Here is an 18,994-nt window from a genome sequence, read left to right on the forward strand (position 1 = left end):
GCTGCCCGAGAAGTGGCAAAGAGGCCAAATCTCTGTAGGGGCCGCTGAGAACACAGCTGGAGGTGGCAAGGCTCGCAGGCAAAAAGCAACTTGCTGACAACGTTCAGCTCGGGCGGAGGGGCAGGGGGGTGGCTTTTTTTTTCTTTTTTCCTTCCACCTCCAAGGAACTCCGTGTTCTTTGCACTCCAGAAGCTTTTGGCATAATAAAAAAAAAAAAGAAGAGCCAAAAGCCAAGCACAGGAGTTGGCAAACAGGAATAGAAAAGCAGGCGGGGTTCTGCATGTCTATTCCTTTACCTTCTGGAGAGCGCTTTCCACGTAGGGTCCTTGAGGGAGCTGCTAATGGTTGAGATGGAAGACAAGGCTGAGATGCCATTAGCAGCTTTTTGCTGCAGCCTGGGAGAGTGAACCCTTTCCCTCGATCTGCTGCCAGAATGACTGAGCTGGACAGGCAGTCTGGGAGCAGGAGAAACCTGGAGCCATCTCTCCTGGAGCGCGTCCTTGCATGAGATGTGCTCCAGCAGACTCGAACGAAGTTTGCTCTGCTTCAGCTGCCACTGGGAATAAGCTTTTCATGATCAGGTCACACATTTTCTTCTCCGCGCCACGCCTGCATCTATATAATCCATGTAAGTGCAAGGCGATGGGACCATAAAGAAGTGATGTTTAACACTGACAGCCAACAAGCTCCGTAGCTTTGCACGTGAGCTGAAAGCCATATGCCACACAATTTCTTCTGTCGGTGGACTTCTGGAGACCAGTGCCTTCGGGAAGGCATGGAGACTAATTCGTCATGCCCAAAGCTTGTCCTGCTCTGCAGCAAAGGATCTCTGAAAAGGAGCCAGTGTTGTTTTAGCCACCCATAGATGGCGAGACAAAAAGCCAATTTAAAGCCAAAAGCTTTAAAATGTTGTGTGGTAAAAATTCAGGCTGGTGCCTTGTCTAAGTACAGGAGATGGGGAGCCTTATCATGAGTATTTCATTATGGTTTTCTAAATTCTGAGCTTATTCATGGATGTAGCATGAGGCTATACTTTTGCTTGCCTCTCCCAGTTCCACCCAGGGACCAGTCTGAGATCTCTTTGTGCATCCCAATTTCTTCTGTTAAAATCTTGAACCAAATCCCATTTCATATGTGTTAGTATGAATTATTTCAGAGCGGATCTGGCAAAAAGGCAGCATTGGAACTTTTTACTATCAGATCATTTTTTTGTTATTGTTCACAAATAAAGAGAATTTTCTGTAAGCCCTGTTAAGGTTAGCATTTTCTAATTTGGGTAGTAGTGTTCACTGAAAACGGAAAACTGGATAGTCAGCTTTCTTGTATATAATTTCACTTCTTTACCTTTTTACGTGCTGAGAATTCCCAGGAAATCCAATAATTCAAATTTAAAAAAAAAAAATCCACAAAAGATGTTTGCTGACAAAGCCATTTATCTCCAAGCAAATGAAATCTGACCTACCCTAGCCTTACGTGAAAGCAGCCTTTGACTCTGTAATGAAGACTAAAAGGGCTTTTGTTTAAAGAGCTACTTTTTCAAAGTGGTCTAGAAGGCTCATGTATCAGTGGATTGGCCTGAAAATTGCTGTAGTGCCTTTGTAGCTGAGGTGGGTCTCGTTGTGCAAACCTGGAGTCACTGTCTCTGGTGGGTTGGGACAGATCCTTCCCTCTTCTACACACTGCACATTTCTGCTGTCCAATTTTTACTATTCCTTCTCTAAAGCTGTAGACAAAACAAAACAGGTGGGATCCGACCCAAAAAATGAGATCATTTGTTCTCCTCTGAGCTGAGGAACAGCATGGAGAGCCTTCCCTGCTCATGGCAGTGTGAGAGTTTCCTGCTGGTCCCTTTGAGCTGCTGCTGTGTCCAACGTCAGACGTGGAGATGCCCGAGTAGTCGAGGGTCAGGTTTCTTCTTCAAAGCTCCCTCAAAGACTCGCAGCCAGAGAAGCTGAAGCCTCGGGTATAGCTGGCACGACCACCCCTCCAGGCCCTCTGGGTAGCACTGGATCCATGTCCCAAGCTACCAGGGAGAGAAGAGGAGCAATGCAGAAAATCCGCTTGTCCCTTGCAGTCAGATCTTGGGGTGATGTCCCACCTCCAGGACCGGAATTCAGCATGCCAGATCCCCACAGGCAGGGAGGAAACCTTGGACTAGGGGTATCCAGGCATTCACCCAGACCAAGATGAGCCTAGCTGTCCGCTTGAGAGGCCTTCCATCGCAGCTGAGTTGATCTCTGGTCTTGTGCCAGGAGGGGACCACAGAGGTCAGGACACAAAATCCATCCTGAGACCTTCTTGGTGTCCAGAGAGAAAAGCTTCAGGAGGGAGGAGATGGCAACAGGCAACAGGCCAGGCAACTGTTCAAGCCAGTGGAGACCACTGCATGGGCCAAAAGGTTCCCACTCTGTCCTGAGATAAAAGCAAATAAATGAGGACAGAAGTATATATCCTGTCCTCAACCAGGGATTGAGTCACCAGGATGGTGGGCCACGATGGGGACAGGGACACCACTCAGCTCCAAGAAGGCCCACTTATCAGCAAGGTGTGTGTCTGCTTCACAAGCAGCGAGTAGCTTTGGCAGGATCTCCACTCTTGACAGCTTTAAACAGCGCACAAAGAAAAGGCTGTTTAAAAAAAAGAAAAAAGTCCTTATTTTAAAAAAAGCAAGCAGAAAAAAATTCTTCACATTTAAAACTCTTTTTATTGCCCTCATTGCTTAAGATAGCGTTACCATAAATCGACTCGACCATAACATTATTTGGAAACCAAAAGGATTACCACATCTATTAGAATATTTAAACCATATGTCTGGGGTTCAGAGCTCCCAGTCCCACAGTGCAGGCACACACTGGCCAGCAAAGGCTTCTGCTCCTGTTGGCAGGGAGCTGCTAGCTCTTCACAGAGGGGGGGACTGTGTCCCTCTATTGATGTGGCAAATTGGGCACTTCTTTGTTCTTTTGTGGCAGCATTTAGCCGAGGGCCACGATGCAATTTATCAATCATATCAAAGTCACACAACTCCACCATCCCATTGCCAGCAGGAGCGTGAAGCCTGCTGTATCCCACAAGGTGGGTGACTCCAAATTAATAGGGATGGGATGGGGGGAGATCACATAAATTCACCTGGTTCCTCTAGGCTCCAAAGTAGACCTGAGGTGGGCCATTCCCTGATGTCTGCCTTTAGGCGTCCAAGTTATGAACAAAGTGAGTTTGCCTTAAGACCAAATTGGTTATGAGTAGAAAGCAGACAGATCTCTCAATGCATGTTTCCCCATGGATAATATTTTTTTGGTCTCAGAGCCAGCAGCAATCCCCAAAACACCTCACTCCTTGGATGTAGTTCATGGTCAGACAGGGATGTGTAGAAATCATCCCAACAGAACGAGCGGATCTCCAGGAGTCTGCATCTTCAGCATCTCTTCGTGCTGGCATGGGGAGTTGTGAAGCTCCAGATCCACCCAACCACCCCTGCCTCTACAGGAGGATGGTAAATAGACACAAATCCTCTGCCTGTCCGCACCGGTTCTATGCGGTGCCAGATCCCACAACAGGATGTGAAGAGCAACTTCTTCGGAAAAGGACAAATCACTTGGAGTCTTTCTTCCCATAGCCGGTGCAGAGAGGTGGCCACATTCAACTGGGATTTTTAGGCAGTACTTTCAGACCGCTGTGCATATTTTAATCCATCCTCATTCAAAACTGGCTAACCGAATTATGTTACTTTAAAAAAACTTAAAATCTGCTTTCTTTTAGCAAGGTTGTTTTAAAACCACATTATTTCATAGGCGGGTTTCATTTCATGGCCATACAAACACCTTCATTGGCATAGCCGGGGTGGGGAGAGTGAGGATGAAGACCCCGCAGCAGGCACAGAGGGTCCTCCCTAGGCAGGTTTGGTGAGGAAAGGTTTGTATTGTGGCACCCAGGCACAACGTCTGACCCACTGTGAAAAACATGTGAAGCGCAGCATGTAGGACGCTGGTGACGATGATGTTCTGCAACAGTGGGAGGAAAGATGACTCCACCGGAGAGCAGGTAGGCAGTGGAAAGACAGTGAAACGGCAGATTAAGTGGGCTATAACTGAGCTATAAACAGTGAACTACCATCTAAAGGAGGTGAGTTGGCACAGCTCTTTTCAAGTCCCTGTTTCAATGGTTTATGAACCTGACATTTTTCAACTATCTGGTCTGAACTTTTTCACATTGTGTCTACCAAAAGCAGCATTTTTCTAGTCAAGCTCCAGCAAAAGTGGTTCTGCCATTTCTGAAAATTACATTCACTAAAAATAAGCTATCTTACAGTGCAGGGAAAAGAAGATCTTACAGCAGTTTCCCCAAGAAATTCCAGCTGGAGGGAAATAACGTGAAGACAGGTTCACCCCATTCATAGATACTTTCTGTTTTCCTAGTTCAAAAGTAATTCAGGACGTCTGAGCTATAAATCCCCCACTCACTCTTGCTTAAAGCTGATGTCCCACAAGAAGAATGCTCCAAATCACAGCTTGCAGGGCTTCACCAGGTGGAATTGCTCCGACCCACTGTCAGCCAATGTGGTTCCCAAGGTCAGGAAAGACCATCTGCTCCCAGCGTTCCCACTGCAGTTGCCAAGGATGAACAGGTCAAGGGAGGGCAGCTGGGTCTGAGGAGGAGCGAAGTGGGTGAGGTGCTGGGTTTGGAAGACAAAAACTGGGACACACTGGGACAGGGAACAGGAGAAGGGGGGCATTAAAACAAGGGTAGTTGGTGCTTTCAGGCACAGAGATGAGTCAAGGGCTGGAGAGCAGATCTAGGATGGCCTCCAGGTGAGGGCGACTGAATATCACAGCAGAAAACCAGATTCTTCTGATGGAAGAGATGGGTCCACACGTGCTTTAACAAACCTTGTTGAGGGGCTTGGCACATAAACATACACTGGGTAAGACTGTCAGGAGGTGGCTGGCACACTGCAGTGCAGACAAGAGGGACCGGTCAGGAATCCCCCCATCCTCCCCTCCCAAGGCTGCTTTTTAAAAAACACTTAGAAAAGTCCTGAAATGGTCCCCAGTGCTTGAGCATGTGGGAAATTTACTCCAGCCCACTTTGTCCGGGCCCCAATGCAGAACATAAGCATCTTCTCTCCTTTCTTTTTTAGATCTGTCTTCGCTTTAGATACTTGGAGGCAAAACAGTCTCATCTGCAAAGTAAAAGTATCTGGATATCTGTGCAATGGGGCCCAGAGAAGGAACCCCTGGAGAAGCCCTGAGGGGGCAAAGGGCTCTGTGTTCAACAGGGTCATGCTCAAAGCTTCTGTCCAGCACACACGGGCTGTCCTCTGCCCTGACGAGGGATCTTTGAGGCACGGCCACACATCCAGCTCTCAGCAGGGGATGGGAAATTGTGTACCGGAGTCCTCTTAACTCCATTTGTCACCCCGGGAGGAAATTTTCCAGGATTAACTGGAGGGGGTCTTCTCTCCCACCAGCCTCTGAGCCTTTTCCAGCCTGGCAAGCAAACTGAGAGTGTCCTACTGGGGTGGAAACTGTGTCTTGAGAGGGAAAATGGAGAGGAGATGCTTGAACAGGCTGAGGTGGAGGGATTTTCCAGCCAGGATATATCTGGGGGTGGGGATACCATTATATTGGGAGCTGCTTCACCTTCAGGAGCTTGGTGCCAGGCTGGTCCATCCAGCTGCTGTCAAAGTGCTGGTTAATAGTGACGACCCTGGACTGGGCTGGGCTGGGGGGGCTCTGCCGGTCCCAGTTAGTGCAGACTGGAAAGAGCTGGAAGGTGAGCCCAGGGCTGCGGCACCACACTGGGTTCAGCCCCCAGCTCCAGCCGGAGCCTGATTTCTGACTCATCTGCAATGGAAGGGCTCCCTCTGGTGCAACCAGGAATCCTCTCTGCCTCTTCCTATTTTCCTCCTTTTCGTTTTTTCTTTCTGCTCCAGGAAAGGCACCTTTGCTGCCACGTACATGCCTGCTCCAGAGAGGAGGACATGACCCTGACCTCTTCTTCAGAGTCAGGAAAACCCAATTCCTTGTTCCCCACCCACCTTCCCATCCACGGCCACCCCAAAAGAGACCAGAGTCCCAGGGGACTTTCCCCAGGAGAGCAGGGCAGTGGTCACACCCCTCAGGTAGGGTGACCAAGCCTGGCAGCCCTGTGCTTTGAAACCATCCAGTTAATTGTGGTCGTGTCTATTGGAGATGTGAGCCCAAGTTAAGAAACGTCCCAGTGTCTGGGCTGTAAACCAGCGCCCTGCATTGCTCTCACCCCAGTCCTCTTTCTAACTGGAGCTGGACACCTTCCTGCTGTGTAAACCGCGGGGAAAAGCTCCAAAGAGGAGCTTGGGGATGGGGCAGGTTGCAGAGCTACTTTGGTAGCCACGAGACCTCCACCAAGGGCAATCTGCAGCTTGAGGTGCTGCTTGCCTCTGAACAAGCAGTTAGCCTCGGTTCTTACAGGCTGGAGGCACAAGAGAAGGGTCTCTGAGCTCTGCTTCCCTGGACCCGGAGAAAGGTCATTGGGCAGATGCGGCCAGGAGATGCCCCGGGGCTAGAAAGAGCCAGGAACAGGCTCCTTTCTCTGCACTGCTGCGTGTCACCCCTCCACCCGAACAGAAGCGGGATGCCGTTTCCCTGACACCGCGCCAGGCCGCCATCAGCCCCCGAGCTCTGCAGCCGCCCGCCGCCCCGCTGGGGCCGGGGCGGGCCCCGCCCGCCGCAGGCGCGCGCTCGCCCGCCGGCCTGCCCGCGCGAGCCGCGGCGGCCCCTGCCCCGCAGCGGCGCCCCCTGCCCCGCGCCGGCGCCCCCTGCCCCGCAGCGGCGCCCCCTGCCCCGCAGCGGCGCCCCCTGCCCCGCGCCGGCGCCCCCTGCCCCGCAGCGGCGCCCCCTGCCCCGCGCCGGCGCCCCCTGCCCCGCGCCGGCGCCCCCTGCCCCGCAGCGGCGCCCCCTGCCCCGCGCCGGCGCCCCCTGCCCCGCAGCGGCGCCCCCTGCCCCGCGCCGGCGCCCCCTGCCCCGCAGCGGCGCCCCCTGCCCCGCGCCGGCGCCCCCTGCCCCGCAGCGGCGCCCCCTGCCCCGCGCCGGCGCCCCCTGCCCCGCAGCGGCCGCGCCGCTTTGCCGAGGGTGGGAGAGCAGCGGCGGCCGCGCAGCGGCGCGGGGCGGGACGCGCCCCCGTGAGAGAGCAGGGAGAGGGGCCTGCGAGGCGACCGGGATCAAAGGTGCGCTGCAATATGGCAGCTGCTGTTAGGGATGTCTTACAGATGCGGAGGGGCACGGCTCCATCCAGGGCTAATCCATCTTTCACTCAGAAAACCGACCTGGCAAGGGAGGATTTGGAAGTTCCCACGTGATTTTTTTGTTTGTTTCATCTTTTCTTCCTTTTCCTTTTTTTTTTTTAATTAAGTTTCTTCTGATTGCAAAACCAAATGTAAAAACCTGTAAGTCTGGATAGCCCTAGGGAAAGGAGCGCCCAGAAAGCTCCTGACAAAATTATAATTCCTGCTTCATTTGCGCAGCGAGAAAGTGTGCTGGATGTGAACAAGCTGCATGTATTAATTATGGCCATAGATGGCACCATGATTTAAAAAGACGGGAATGGAATAATTGCCATTAATGTCATTGAAATGGAGCAAACGGTTCTGAGGTGGATCCCAGTGCAACCACAAGAGGAAGAAGTCTTACGTAACCTTAAATAATATTTAATAACTGTTTAATGAATTATTTAATATTCATACATAATTATTTTTCACCTTGTTTTCTAAGGAGATGAATCTTAGGCTGTAGCTTAGGCTAATTTTGTATTTGCTGACTAGTTGGCTGAGCAGATGAGGGTGTGAAAGTATCAATTTGACTGTAGGCTGATGGAGCCTGTCTCCACCTACGGGAAGGGAAGGAAAAGCCCGTTCAAGAGCCGTGTTGTGACGAAGCTTGGCCTGGGAAGGACCTGGAGGGGCAAACCAAGCCAGGCTGGCACCCTGAGGACGCGGATGCATGCAAGGCACGCATCTTTGTCTAAGAAAGCATCAACCAGGCAGGTCCGGAGGACCACGGATATTCTTAGCGTTACCCTCCCCACTGTGGCCAGCCAGTTGCTGCACAGGGATGAATCTCGTGGTCTCTTTTTTGCAGAAGGACAAGAAAATAACTCAGGCCTGGGCTGTCAGCTTGCCCCCCGCTGTGCCCAGTCTCCACACTGCATCCTAGCTCCATGGCCCCGTGTCTTCTCCTAGTCCGCGCTCTCCATTCCCCTTGGTTTTTAGCCCTGGCAGAAAGAGCCGTGGCTGGCTAAGCCATGGTGCATGAACCTCCTTATGGCTTGAAGTCTCCAAAGCTACGTGAGGAGGGGGCTGTTCTGGGGCACCTGAATGGGCGCTTGCAAGTCACTGGCCAAGGGGACAACTCCAGTTTGGCAGAGCTGCCAAATCGACAAGCAAATGCAGTGGAAAACAGCAGCAGAGAAAGACCCAAATCTCCCTCCAGCTTCTGAGGCTCCTTTCTTGGCAGTATCCAGCCATCTCAGCATCCTTCCTGGGGAAATGGACTTTACATTCCAGCCACGCATCTCTAGACTTACAGGGATATTTTTTTTTTTCAGACACAGCTGTGCCTCTCCCATTTTATGCACCCCTTTCCTCCTAACTCTTCCCTCCCAGACCTTCCTCTTGCTGGAAAGCCCAATTTGCTTCAGGGAATGCAAACAGAAACTCACCACAGAGGTGGGTGATGTGTTACACGGGGGCTTTGATGTTCCTTTTATTTCCTTTAACCATGGAAAACCACCCCAAAGATGTCATGAAATGTGCCAGAATTCGGTATGGGACAGGCAGTGGAATAAGATCTAAAATATGGAAAATATGGGGGGTTGGACAGACAGAGAGAGACAGAAAGAAAGAAAGAAAGAGGGGGGGGGAGAGAGAGAGAGAGAGAAAGAGAAAGGGAGAAAGAAAGAGAGAAAGAGAAAGGGAGAAAGAAAGAGAGGAAGAAAAGGGAGGAAGGAAGGAAGGAAGGAAGGAAGGAAGGAAGGAAGGAAGGAAGGAAGGAAGGAAGGAAGGAAGGAAGGAAGGAAGGAAGGAAGGAAGGAAGGAAGGAAGGAAGGAAGGAAGGAAGGAAGGAAGGAAGGAAGGAAGGAAGGAAGGAAGGAAGGAAGGAAGGAAGGAAGGAAGGAAGGAAGGAAGGAAGGGGGAGAGAGAGGGAGAGAGAGGGGAAAAAATGCGAAAAAATAATGACAGAGCAAAAGAGAGAAAAAGAAAGAGAAAGAAAAAAGAAAAAGAAAAGAGAAAAAAGAGGAAGAGGAAGAGAGATAGAAAGAGAGAGAAAGATGAAAAAGCAAAAGAAAAGGAAAAGGAAAAAAGGAAAAGAAAAAAGAGAGGGAAAAGAGTGGGAGAAGTTCTAGTGAGTTTACAAGTGAATTTTGAACAGAAGAGATTGTACATGCAACTATTAAATGTTTGGGGGCAATAAAAATACCCTGTGGGACCTCACATCGTATCACGTTGGGGTTAAAAGGCTCGGACCTGTGCTGAGAAGCTCAGAGTTGCAGGGCGAGAGGCACATGGCTCCCGGGCTCAGTGGTGGGTCACTTTCCTTCCTTCAGAAACCAGTGGGAAAGAGTTTGCGTGGGCCCACCTCACCATCCCAGGGCAGGGGAACAGGGTCTGGATGAAGTCATCTTCACATGCCCTGTCCACCAAGGCAGGTAAGTGCAATCACCAGCCCCTGCAATACAGAAAACGGGAGCAGGAGGAGGCTTCTCGCAGGGGATCCCAGTGGCAAGACAAAAAAAAAAAAAAAAAAAAAAAAAAAATCTGGATTTGCTGAACACCACTTCATTCCTCCTCCTCGAAGCCTGCTATGATTCACTTTCTGCGAGGGCAGGGAAAAAGTGAAGAGATTTACCCAAAACCACTCAGGAAGTCAGTAGCAGAGAGTGGAACAGCTGTCTGGATTCTTGTGTTTTGCATCTGTTTCTCCCAGCGGCTCCCAAAGGTTGCTCCTTCCCTTCACTGCGGGGATCGAGCGTTGGTTTTGAGACACGGACTTCAAGAGGTGCCATCTGACCCCAAAGCCCAAAGCCCAGCACATGAAAGCGGGGACTTTGCACACCTAAGGGAATTATCTTGGCAGTTCTCAGACCTGGTTTCAGGTCTTAAACCAGAGCCAAATCAGGGTAAAGTCACACCCAGGTCCTCAGACATGCTGGTCTCTGCATCCAGACAGCGATGCATCACTCAGTGATTTACGCTGACTGGCGGTGATCTACAGACCACCAAACAAACCGGCTCTATCTGAGCCAGACCCTCTGTCCCTGGGATTTATTTGATCCAAATGTCCAGAACTGACATCAGCTTGGTTAAAAAAAAAGAAGGAAAAAAAAATATATATAGATGTCAAGTCTCAAACTTTGGATCTTGAATTTTGTGGCGATTTAGGAGTTAAGTTTAGTCCACCGGGTAGGCAGAACCTTGAAGTATTTCTCCCCATGCTGTGCACCTGGAGTCTTCTCCCGTCACACATTTTACAGCTGACAGACCACTGGATTAACCTTTCTAAGGCAGCCGATAGCCCCTCGGAGACCTCATGCTCTGGCAAGGCGTATCTGCCAGGAAGGCTTCCAGTTGGACCAAGCACAGGGTACGACCACGGTCCTCAGAGCGTTATGTTCTAATAGTTAATTGCTCTCGCCGCTGGAAAAATGAAAGGCGCTTTATTTCCACACCGAATTTGCGGTGGGTGCTTGTGACCAGACTGATCCAGCGTAGCATGTTTCTTTTTTATTTATCTGTTTCACACTGGCTTCAAGAAACTTCATCTGGGTCGGGGCCCCGCTGTGGTAGGCAGGCTATAAATCCATCTATCCGGTTGCTTAAAGCAGTGGCGAACCACCCACCAGCCTGGATGGAAACTCGATGACCTGCTCCCTCACACCTGTGGAATTCCTCTGGCTTCGGAGCAGCCCGTCCTGATTTCAAACGGCCGCGGGGACATCGGCTTCAAACGGGGGGACGTCTAAATCTTCAGCACTTACGGACGCCGCCACAGGCTTTACCAGCCATGAAGAGGGGTGTTAGCTTTTCCCTCGCCTGTGAAAGAAAAGGTAAAGAGGGAGGAGGAAAAATGAAAGTCAGGTCGCTGAACAAAGCCGTCGTTCCTCCGCACTTATCAGTTTTGCTCCATATATTTCATTTATGGCTTTTTTTATTGACCAAAGGAAGCCCTGGAAACCTTGTTTTCCTTTATGCCGTGGTAACACCAACTCGGTGAGATGTGGGACTGACCACAGGCACATCTGAGCATAATTCACTAAAAATTCCAGTAAATGTTTTTCTAGTATGAAACTAATAGTAAGTAAGCAAACCCACCTTCCCCCGGGGAGCAACTAACCTTGCTGTTACCCGAGAATGTTCTGCTGAACTCCACCAGCTACTCCGCCTCTCAAGTGGCACCTCTGGGCTTTGCCGGCTTCAGGTTAGCGTTGACGTTTGGTTTTTCGGCTCCATCCCTGCGAGAAGCCAGGGATGGTCCCCGCAGCGTGGGCACCCGCTGGCGGCTGCTGGAGATCAGGAGCATTTTGGGGAGCAGCTGCCCCCCTGAGAGCTGGTGCCTCCGTGGGCTTGTGGTGACCACGTCTCTGTGTACATTGGGTTCTCACCGGTGCAAAACAACCACCTCGTGGCACTACCTTCTGTGCGGCTGAGGCTACGCGATTTTGGAGAAAGGGGAGTCTGCAGAGCTGGAGGGAAGAGAGAGGAGAGAGGCTGGGCTGGAGCAGACCAGAAACAAGGAAAGATGAGATGGCAGAAGACAGTGAGGTGGCATCGAGCAAGGAGAGACTCCCTCCCAGAGCCTCAAGATCCATCCCCCCTTGTGATCTCCAGCCAACCCTTATCCCTTCCCCTTGGGATTTTGATGGCTTTTCCCAATTACAGCAGTAACTTCCTTGCAGAAAACTGTGAGAGGATGCTTGGAATGGGGGGGGTGCCTGGCATCAAGCAGAAAATTTGGGGGGCTTTCTGTTTAATCGAACTCCTAATGCGAATCATCAAGGGAATAATACAGACATCTACGGTCCGGCTTTGGAGCTTGTTGGTTTGTGCTCCACGTGTCACTGACGGATGGCTTCAGCTCCAGCTTCCCCCTCAAATCCTGCCTTGCCCGTTAGAGGCTGAACATCGTTATCTTTGCTTGGCTGGTACAAAAAGAAGTGGGGGGATCAGGGAGCGGGGCAGGGCAGGCATCACCCTGAGCATCCGTTCTTGACCTTTCTGTGCATGTCCTCATATCTATGCACTGTGTCCCTATAGTTTCCATCCGTTCATCTTGCTGACCATCTGCCTGCCAGCCCACGCACAGATACGGGGGTTTATCTTCTGACCTTAAACCTTCGGTTCTCATCTCCCCATTCTCCTTCCCTGGCTACCAGGATAATGTTCAGATGGCTGAGCTCCCTGAACAACGGTGTTTTCCACTGCTTGGAGTTAATAGCCGTCCTGCTTGGGGTCACAGGACAGCACACTCCTTAAATCAACCTCCCAGATTTGTAAAGGCACGTTACACACTCCGTGTCTCCTCATTACAGTCTCCCAGTTTCCAGGGGCAGAAGGCGGAAAAGCAAATCAGCACCTCTGGACGGACATCGAGAGACTTTCAGTAAATACTGGCATCCCCACCAGACTTAAAAGGCTTTTTCTCTTTTTTTCTCTTTTTTCCCTTTTTTTTTTTTTTTTTTTTTTTTGGAAAAGAAAGACTGAAACAAAGTAAACTGCAGCAGTTTGCCATAACCCTGCCGCTTCATTCAAACATGCGCTTTTTCTGCAAGGGCATCCCTGGGACACCCCAACGAGAAATTGTTCTCAGCGTGAAGGACGCAGCCTGCATGTAAAGTGCCTCTCTCCTTGCTTTAGGACTTGAAAAGCTCCATAGTCTGGAAGGATTGATTTGAGGAAGGGAAAACAAATTGTAAGAGATGCCAACATGCAAAATAAAATCTAGGCTGTGCAATCAGTGGACTCCACCTCTCTCCGGTGAGCCGAAGCGCTCTCCAGGTTTCACTGCCTGTACTCGCCTCTTCTCTGCCTGCAGTAGTTTGGGCACCAGCGCCTGTGAACACAGCTAAATCTGAATGTCTTCGTGTGGGATTCAGTTGCTGAAACGTAAGTGTCTATCGCTCTTTGGGATGGTCTGATGCACCTGAGACAAAACCCAGATGGGAGGTGTCAGATACGGCACCTTTGCCCTTCTGGGAAGCGGCTGGTGCAACGCCCTGAGGCTCTGGAGATGCCACCAGGAGCCCCGTTCAGCTACTCGTGGACAGGCACGGAGGACAGACCCATCGAGGGCTGGGGAAACCTCTCCTTCGGGCAATCCGTGCCACCAGAAGGAAAGCGGTCCAGCCAGGGGACCCATGCCTGCACTGCTCGCTCGTCCGGTCGCCTGACAGTGGTGGCTCATGTAGGTCAGGGAGAGCAGGGAGGGATGCTCCTGCTCTGACTTTCATGGACCACTAGTGCAATCCTGTGGAAGGGAAACAGAGGCAAAGAGGCCTCCAGGACCTTGCCCACAGCCAAAAAAACCACGCAGGGAGATGAAGCTGGGTGCAGTCCCTTGAGCAGGACCCGTCCGCCCCGCTCCAGCCCGGACTGGTACGAAGCTGGGACTCTCTGCCTGTTCGTCAGCAGAGAAAAGGGCTCGATGCGGCATCCTCAGCATCGCCTCTGCCCTACAAGGCAGGACCCATCCCCGGGCAGCAGGCACCGGTCGGAGGGGTAAGTAGTTGGAGATAGACACACTCAGGGAGAGTTTTCAATGAGCTGCCCTTACTCATTTGCTTAAAAATAAACATTGTCAAAAGGCTCTCAGGAACTCACAGGTGCTCGAGTCCTGTCGAAGCTTTCTGGAAACTGCTCCTTTTCTGTTTGACTAAAATAAGAATCCACCCAGAGCAAGAAAGAGCTCTTGAACAAAAAAACACTGGCTATGGAGGCACCCTTCTGTAGAGTCTCCAAGCCTTTGACAAAATATTGCTGATTGGTAGTTTCTTCCCCTGTTTTCCCTCTTGATCCATACAAAAACCATCTCATTTTTCTTGTTTGCCAGTGCATCAGGAAGAGGGAATGAGTGCAAAGCCTTTTGAAATTATTTAGTAATAAGGGTCATTTTGTTGTTGTGGAGAATTAATGCAGAAGTAGCTTCCTCCACGAGGCTCTTAAAGTCGTTAGTTTGCTTAATGAGGTGAGTCAGTTTGCAGGAAGGATGCGTGCCCTCCCCTGTGGGGTCTGGCAGCATGAAATGGATCCTGCAGCGTCCTCTCTGGGCAGTTGCACAGGGCAGCTGCAGAGTCAACACTACGGGCAGCTGTAGGGCTACAAAAATGCGTCCGTCAACATTTTCCAAATTTCAAAGTTTCAGAGTAGAAAATGTGGCAGTATTTTGGTTTGACCTGAAAAAATAAGATTTGTCCTGGAAAAGAAAGATTTCAGTAGTAAGATTTCTTCTTCATGAAGTATAATTCTTCAGAGAAAAGGGAAAATGCTCTTCCCCCTGAGAAAAGATAAATCCTTGCTGGAAAAAAGTCTGAACTTTGCTGTGTGTGGTGATCTGCCATTTTGCCATCAATAAGAAAGCAGTAGAAGAGAAGGGAAGTATATTTAATTCTTCTGCAATGCTTCTCCTTAGACCAGAAGGCAGAAATCATCACTCACTCTTGGGAAAGGGTAGACCAAGGCACAGAGAGATGCAGGGGTTTTTTTAACTCATATCCCTTCACCCATGGAGACTCCCAGAGAGGCTGTGCTACCTGTGGAGACAACATCTATGGGACCCCACGCACCCTTGGGTCTCTCCTGATGCTGTGTCTTCTCTGCCACCACCATTCATCCAAACCCTCAGTGCGACCTGCCAGTCAGAGGATGGGCAGGGGGTGGAAATGTTTGCAAAACCAGGTCTATTCTGCTCAACTGCAATCGTAGGAAATAGAAGATTGCCTTGAAGCATTTGATTTTATAGTTCTTCTAGTAGTCTTTTCATTTGCTTAGAACCCTAAAAGATTCCTCCCCTCAAAAAAAGAAAAGAGAAAAATCTTCAGGATTTTTCCATTTCTCCTCTGACAAGGAGAAAAATCTTTGTTAAGAATCAGCAGAACAAAGTTATTAAATCAGAGAGATTTATCATTATATATTACATAGACTGAAGTAATGCCAAATTTTATGAGTCAGGACTGGGATTCGACTGAGGAAGGGGCTACGCATGCACAATGCAAAAAAATGGGTTCCTGCTCCAGAAAGCTTAAAATAAGAGTGATTAAGGGGTGGGAAATGGAGGGGGAGAGTGGGAGCTGTGGTCATGGACAAGTTGGGGATGCGAGGATTGGATGGTAAAAGAAGGAGGGAGGAAGAGGATGAAGGCTGGGCAGGATTCAGGGATTGGGGGAGAAACAAGCTGAGACGGGGCTTACGCCAACAGCTATCACACCAGGGAAGAAAGCCCCCAGTGCAAACGCAGACAGGCATCGGCTGTGCCTGATGGCTCCAGCCGGGGCGAAAGGGCATGGCAAGTTTTAGCCTTTTTGGCTAAAGCAAGAAATGAAATTCAGCAGCGCATTCTGCCTCCTGGAGCCATAGAACTCGCCACCCACATTCAACCCGATTTGGTGGAAGGGTGGAGGTCTGAAGAACAGTTTTGTTTTGGAAAACCTTACGACAATCAGTACCTGGGTAGAGGAGAAAAGGAGCCAAAGGATGGTCCCAGTGAGGAAAGGATGAGCGAGGTGCTTGAGCGGACAGGCGCAGGGGAAGGGGAGCGGGGAAGGACCCTCTCCGGCAGCACGTTCCTCCCGTCTGCGGCTCTGCCACGTGTTTCTGCATCGCCAGCGTCTGGTCTGTGTTGCGAGGCACAGGCAGCAGACCATCTTGGGGAGGGTGTGCCCGTGTGTGCACGTCTCTCTGTGTGTGTTTGTGTTTGCCTGTTGTTTTTCCGTTCTAGAGGAGTGAAAGGTTAAAGCAGCTGCTTATGTGGAAAGGAAAATCTTGGATTAAAAAATGGTCAGGAGGCAAAAATACTTGAGTTCCCATGATTTGTCCTTCTGGTGAGACACTCTGTAGCTCAGGACACTGGACATTAACTGCTCGGACATTTGGGTCCCCCTGCACGTATTTGTGCAGAGGCACGTGTGTGTGTGTGTGTGTGCACGGACGTGTTTCCCACGTGCATCAGACCTGCGGTAAAAACACAAGAGGGCAAGGGGGCTGCAAAACCGTTTCACGTTGTGAAAAAAAAAACACAACAAAACCCTTTCATGTTGTGGACGACAGCATTTCATGTACTCTATTTCCCAAAAAAAGGATGATAAAACAGGAGTGGCTGATGGCGGTGGGAGCTGGCACCGCTAGGGTCAGTACAGAGCCATCACACTCACCTGTAACAGCCAAACCTGTTGCCAAACCAACAGCCAGAGCCTGGCTGGTGTGGCTCCACACACCAGGGACACAAACGTTTTGCCCCCATACGGCAAGGAGAAATCAGGGGGCTGTGATAGGAACTGAGTGCAAGCCAAGAAAGAGCAGCAATCATTTGCAAAATTTTGGCATTTCCCTTGATCTGGGTTTCAAACCTGCTGCCTTTAAAGCAGAGATAGAAGACTCACACACTGCGACACTCACTGTTGTAGGACAACCAGCCCCCTTCCTGGGCCTTCTGGGTGTTCTTCTGAACTCCATCACGTGGGGCAGGACTTGTTGTGGCCTGATGGACTCCCCCGTGTCAGCAGAAAAAAATATTCAATGTCAATGTGACACTGGCTGCGGACACAGCCCAGATGCATCCAGAAGTCCCTGGATTTTGGAAAGGGTCCTGTGGACAGGAGAAATCCCCCACGGCCGTAGTCACCAGCCAGTGGCAGGAGATGCTGCCAGACATATGAAGTGCACATGAACCTCTGATGATGGCATGCAATCTCACTTAAACCATATGCAGGCACCAAGGCAAAGAGGTATGAAGCCAAACACCCGCTACCCCACAGGGAGTGAACCCATTCAACCTGGCCCAGCACAGGGGACGGCAGCTCAGCCCCTCCTGCTCCTTCCCAGATGAAACTGGGATCATGACTGGAGCCTCCCTGAACCTCTGGGTGAGTCAAGACTCAGCACATGTCCATCACTCTGTGGGACGGCAGGTTGTGGCACACAAAACACCAGCAGCTTGAAGGAGGATCAGAGGAGATGGGAAATGGGAGCGATGAAATCAACTGGTTTTCCTTGATTAAGGGCTTAATTAAAGTCTTAAGAATACGAGGACTTAACTTTGGGGTAGACAACATACTTAGCTGAAGGGTAGGAACAGCCCTAGACCTTTTCCCTATGTGCCAAGAGGTGAGGTTGTTCCTTGGGCACTCTCCACTTAGGGCTTGCTAAAGTCAGGGACCACAACCCTAATACACCCCTCGGCACCAGGGTGCACACCATACTTGGATCTCCATGGATTCCTGGGACTCTAACCAAGTGCTGCAGCTAAGGCAGCTTGGATGATGCAGGTCCACAGCCTATTGCTAAAAGTCAACATGAGATCAAGTCTTGCTGAGGCTGAGCAGGAGGAAGAGCTTTATACAGTTGCAAAGGCTGAAGAGCCTTTGATTTAAGGCGATGGTGGGTCATCTTGGCCACAACCAACCAACTCAACTCCAACCCTACAGCTGTGCTTTGAGGGCAAGACCTCACTGAGGGACGTCCTGCTTTCTCTGAGTCTTTCAAATGGAGAACTGAGTTAGTGGCAGTTAACTGTAAATCAGCGGCAGAGCTGAGACTCTGGTTGCTCCCAGGACATAATACCTCTTGCATTAGGTAACAACAGCTATCTGGGTGGATTGGCACATTCCCAATGCAGATGATATTTATACAGATGATCTTTAAAGGTCCCTTCCAACTCAAAGCATGCTATGATTCTATATGCAGTGGACATTCATATGTATCACCATTTAGGAAAACCCAGCTCTCCACTAGGAGCCACCTCTTCTTTTTGCAGCTAATTTTTCTTTCCCACTTTAGTTTTTTCCCTGTGCAGGAGGATGAGAGCTGAGGTGGGTTGGGGAAGGAGAGGAAGAGGGAAGGAGGCTGACTTTTGTTATCCAAGAAATTGTATGTAAAGGGGGATATTAACCAAGTTATAAATATAGAAATGAAAGCAAAAGTGTCACCTCACTGAACAATGGGGGCATTTATGGGATAAAGTTACCGCAAATTAAGGGCTGGCACAAGCTGACGTGGGATCATAATTTATAGCGTAGCCTAAATCCTGGCTCGCAGACAAGTGGGATAAAGTTGAGTTCATTGTAAAAGTTTCTATTTTCGTACCACAGTCAGGGTGAGCCCAGAGAGCGGTGGAAGAAATTACTTGAGGGACCTGGGGGAGGCTCAGCCTACTTTGCAGTATTTGTTAGTCCTACCTAGAACTTTCCTTGTAAAGAGGGAAGCCCCAAGTCAGATGAAGGCTGGAATGACCTTCCTGACCAGCTGTTAGAGCTAAGAATTGAGGAATGGTGAGTCTCTCCATGCCTTCAGCTTGGGTTTAACCCAAGGAAGTGCATTTAGGAGCAACAAACTTCTTACCTGTGCTGACCACTGCTTGACATAGACAAATCTTCCCAGGGATGTTCATGGTGACGTCCTCCACAAGGGAGGGGATGGAAATGAGACTGCAGGCTCAGCTCAACAGTGTTGCATGGATGTACAGTAAGAGACAAGAAATTGCTATTATTTCAAGTGGAAGTTCACTGAGCCCAAATTCCAAGCGGTGATAGGGGTGGGATTGCTTAGCAAACACTAGATAAGAGGAACTAGATGAAAAAAACTCCTCCTCCAGGTGCTTGACTCACCAATGCTGAGATGATAGACAGGCTAAAGGAGGTGGCACAGGGTCATGGACGAGGCCCTGTTGTGCTTGGTGCCGTGTCAAAGCTCTGCCCCGGGTCGAGCTGAGTCTGTGTTTGAGGCAAGAGGTTTCAGCAAGGAGAGCAAAGACCACAG

This window comes from Phaethon aethereus (genome assembly GCF_964289735.1).
Source record: "Phaethon aethereus genome assembly, chromosome: 4".
NCBI lineage: Eukaryota > Metazoa > Chordata > Aves > Phaethontiformes > Phaethontidae > Phaethon > Phaethon aethereus.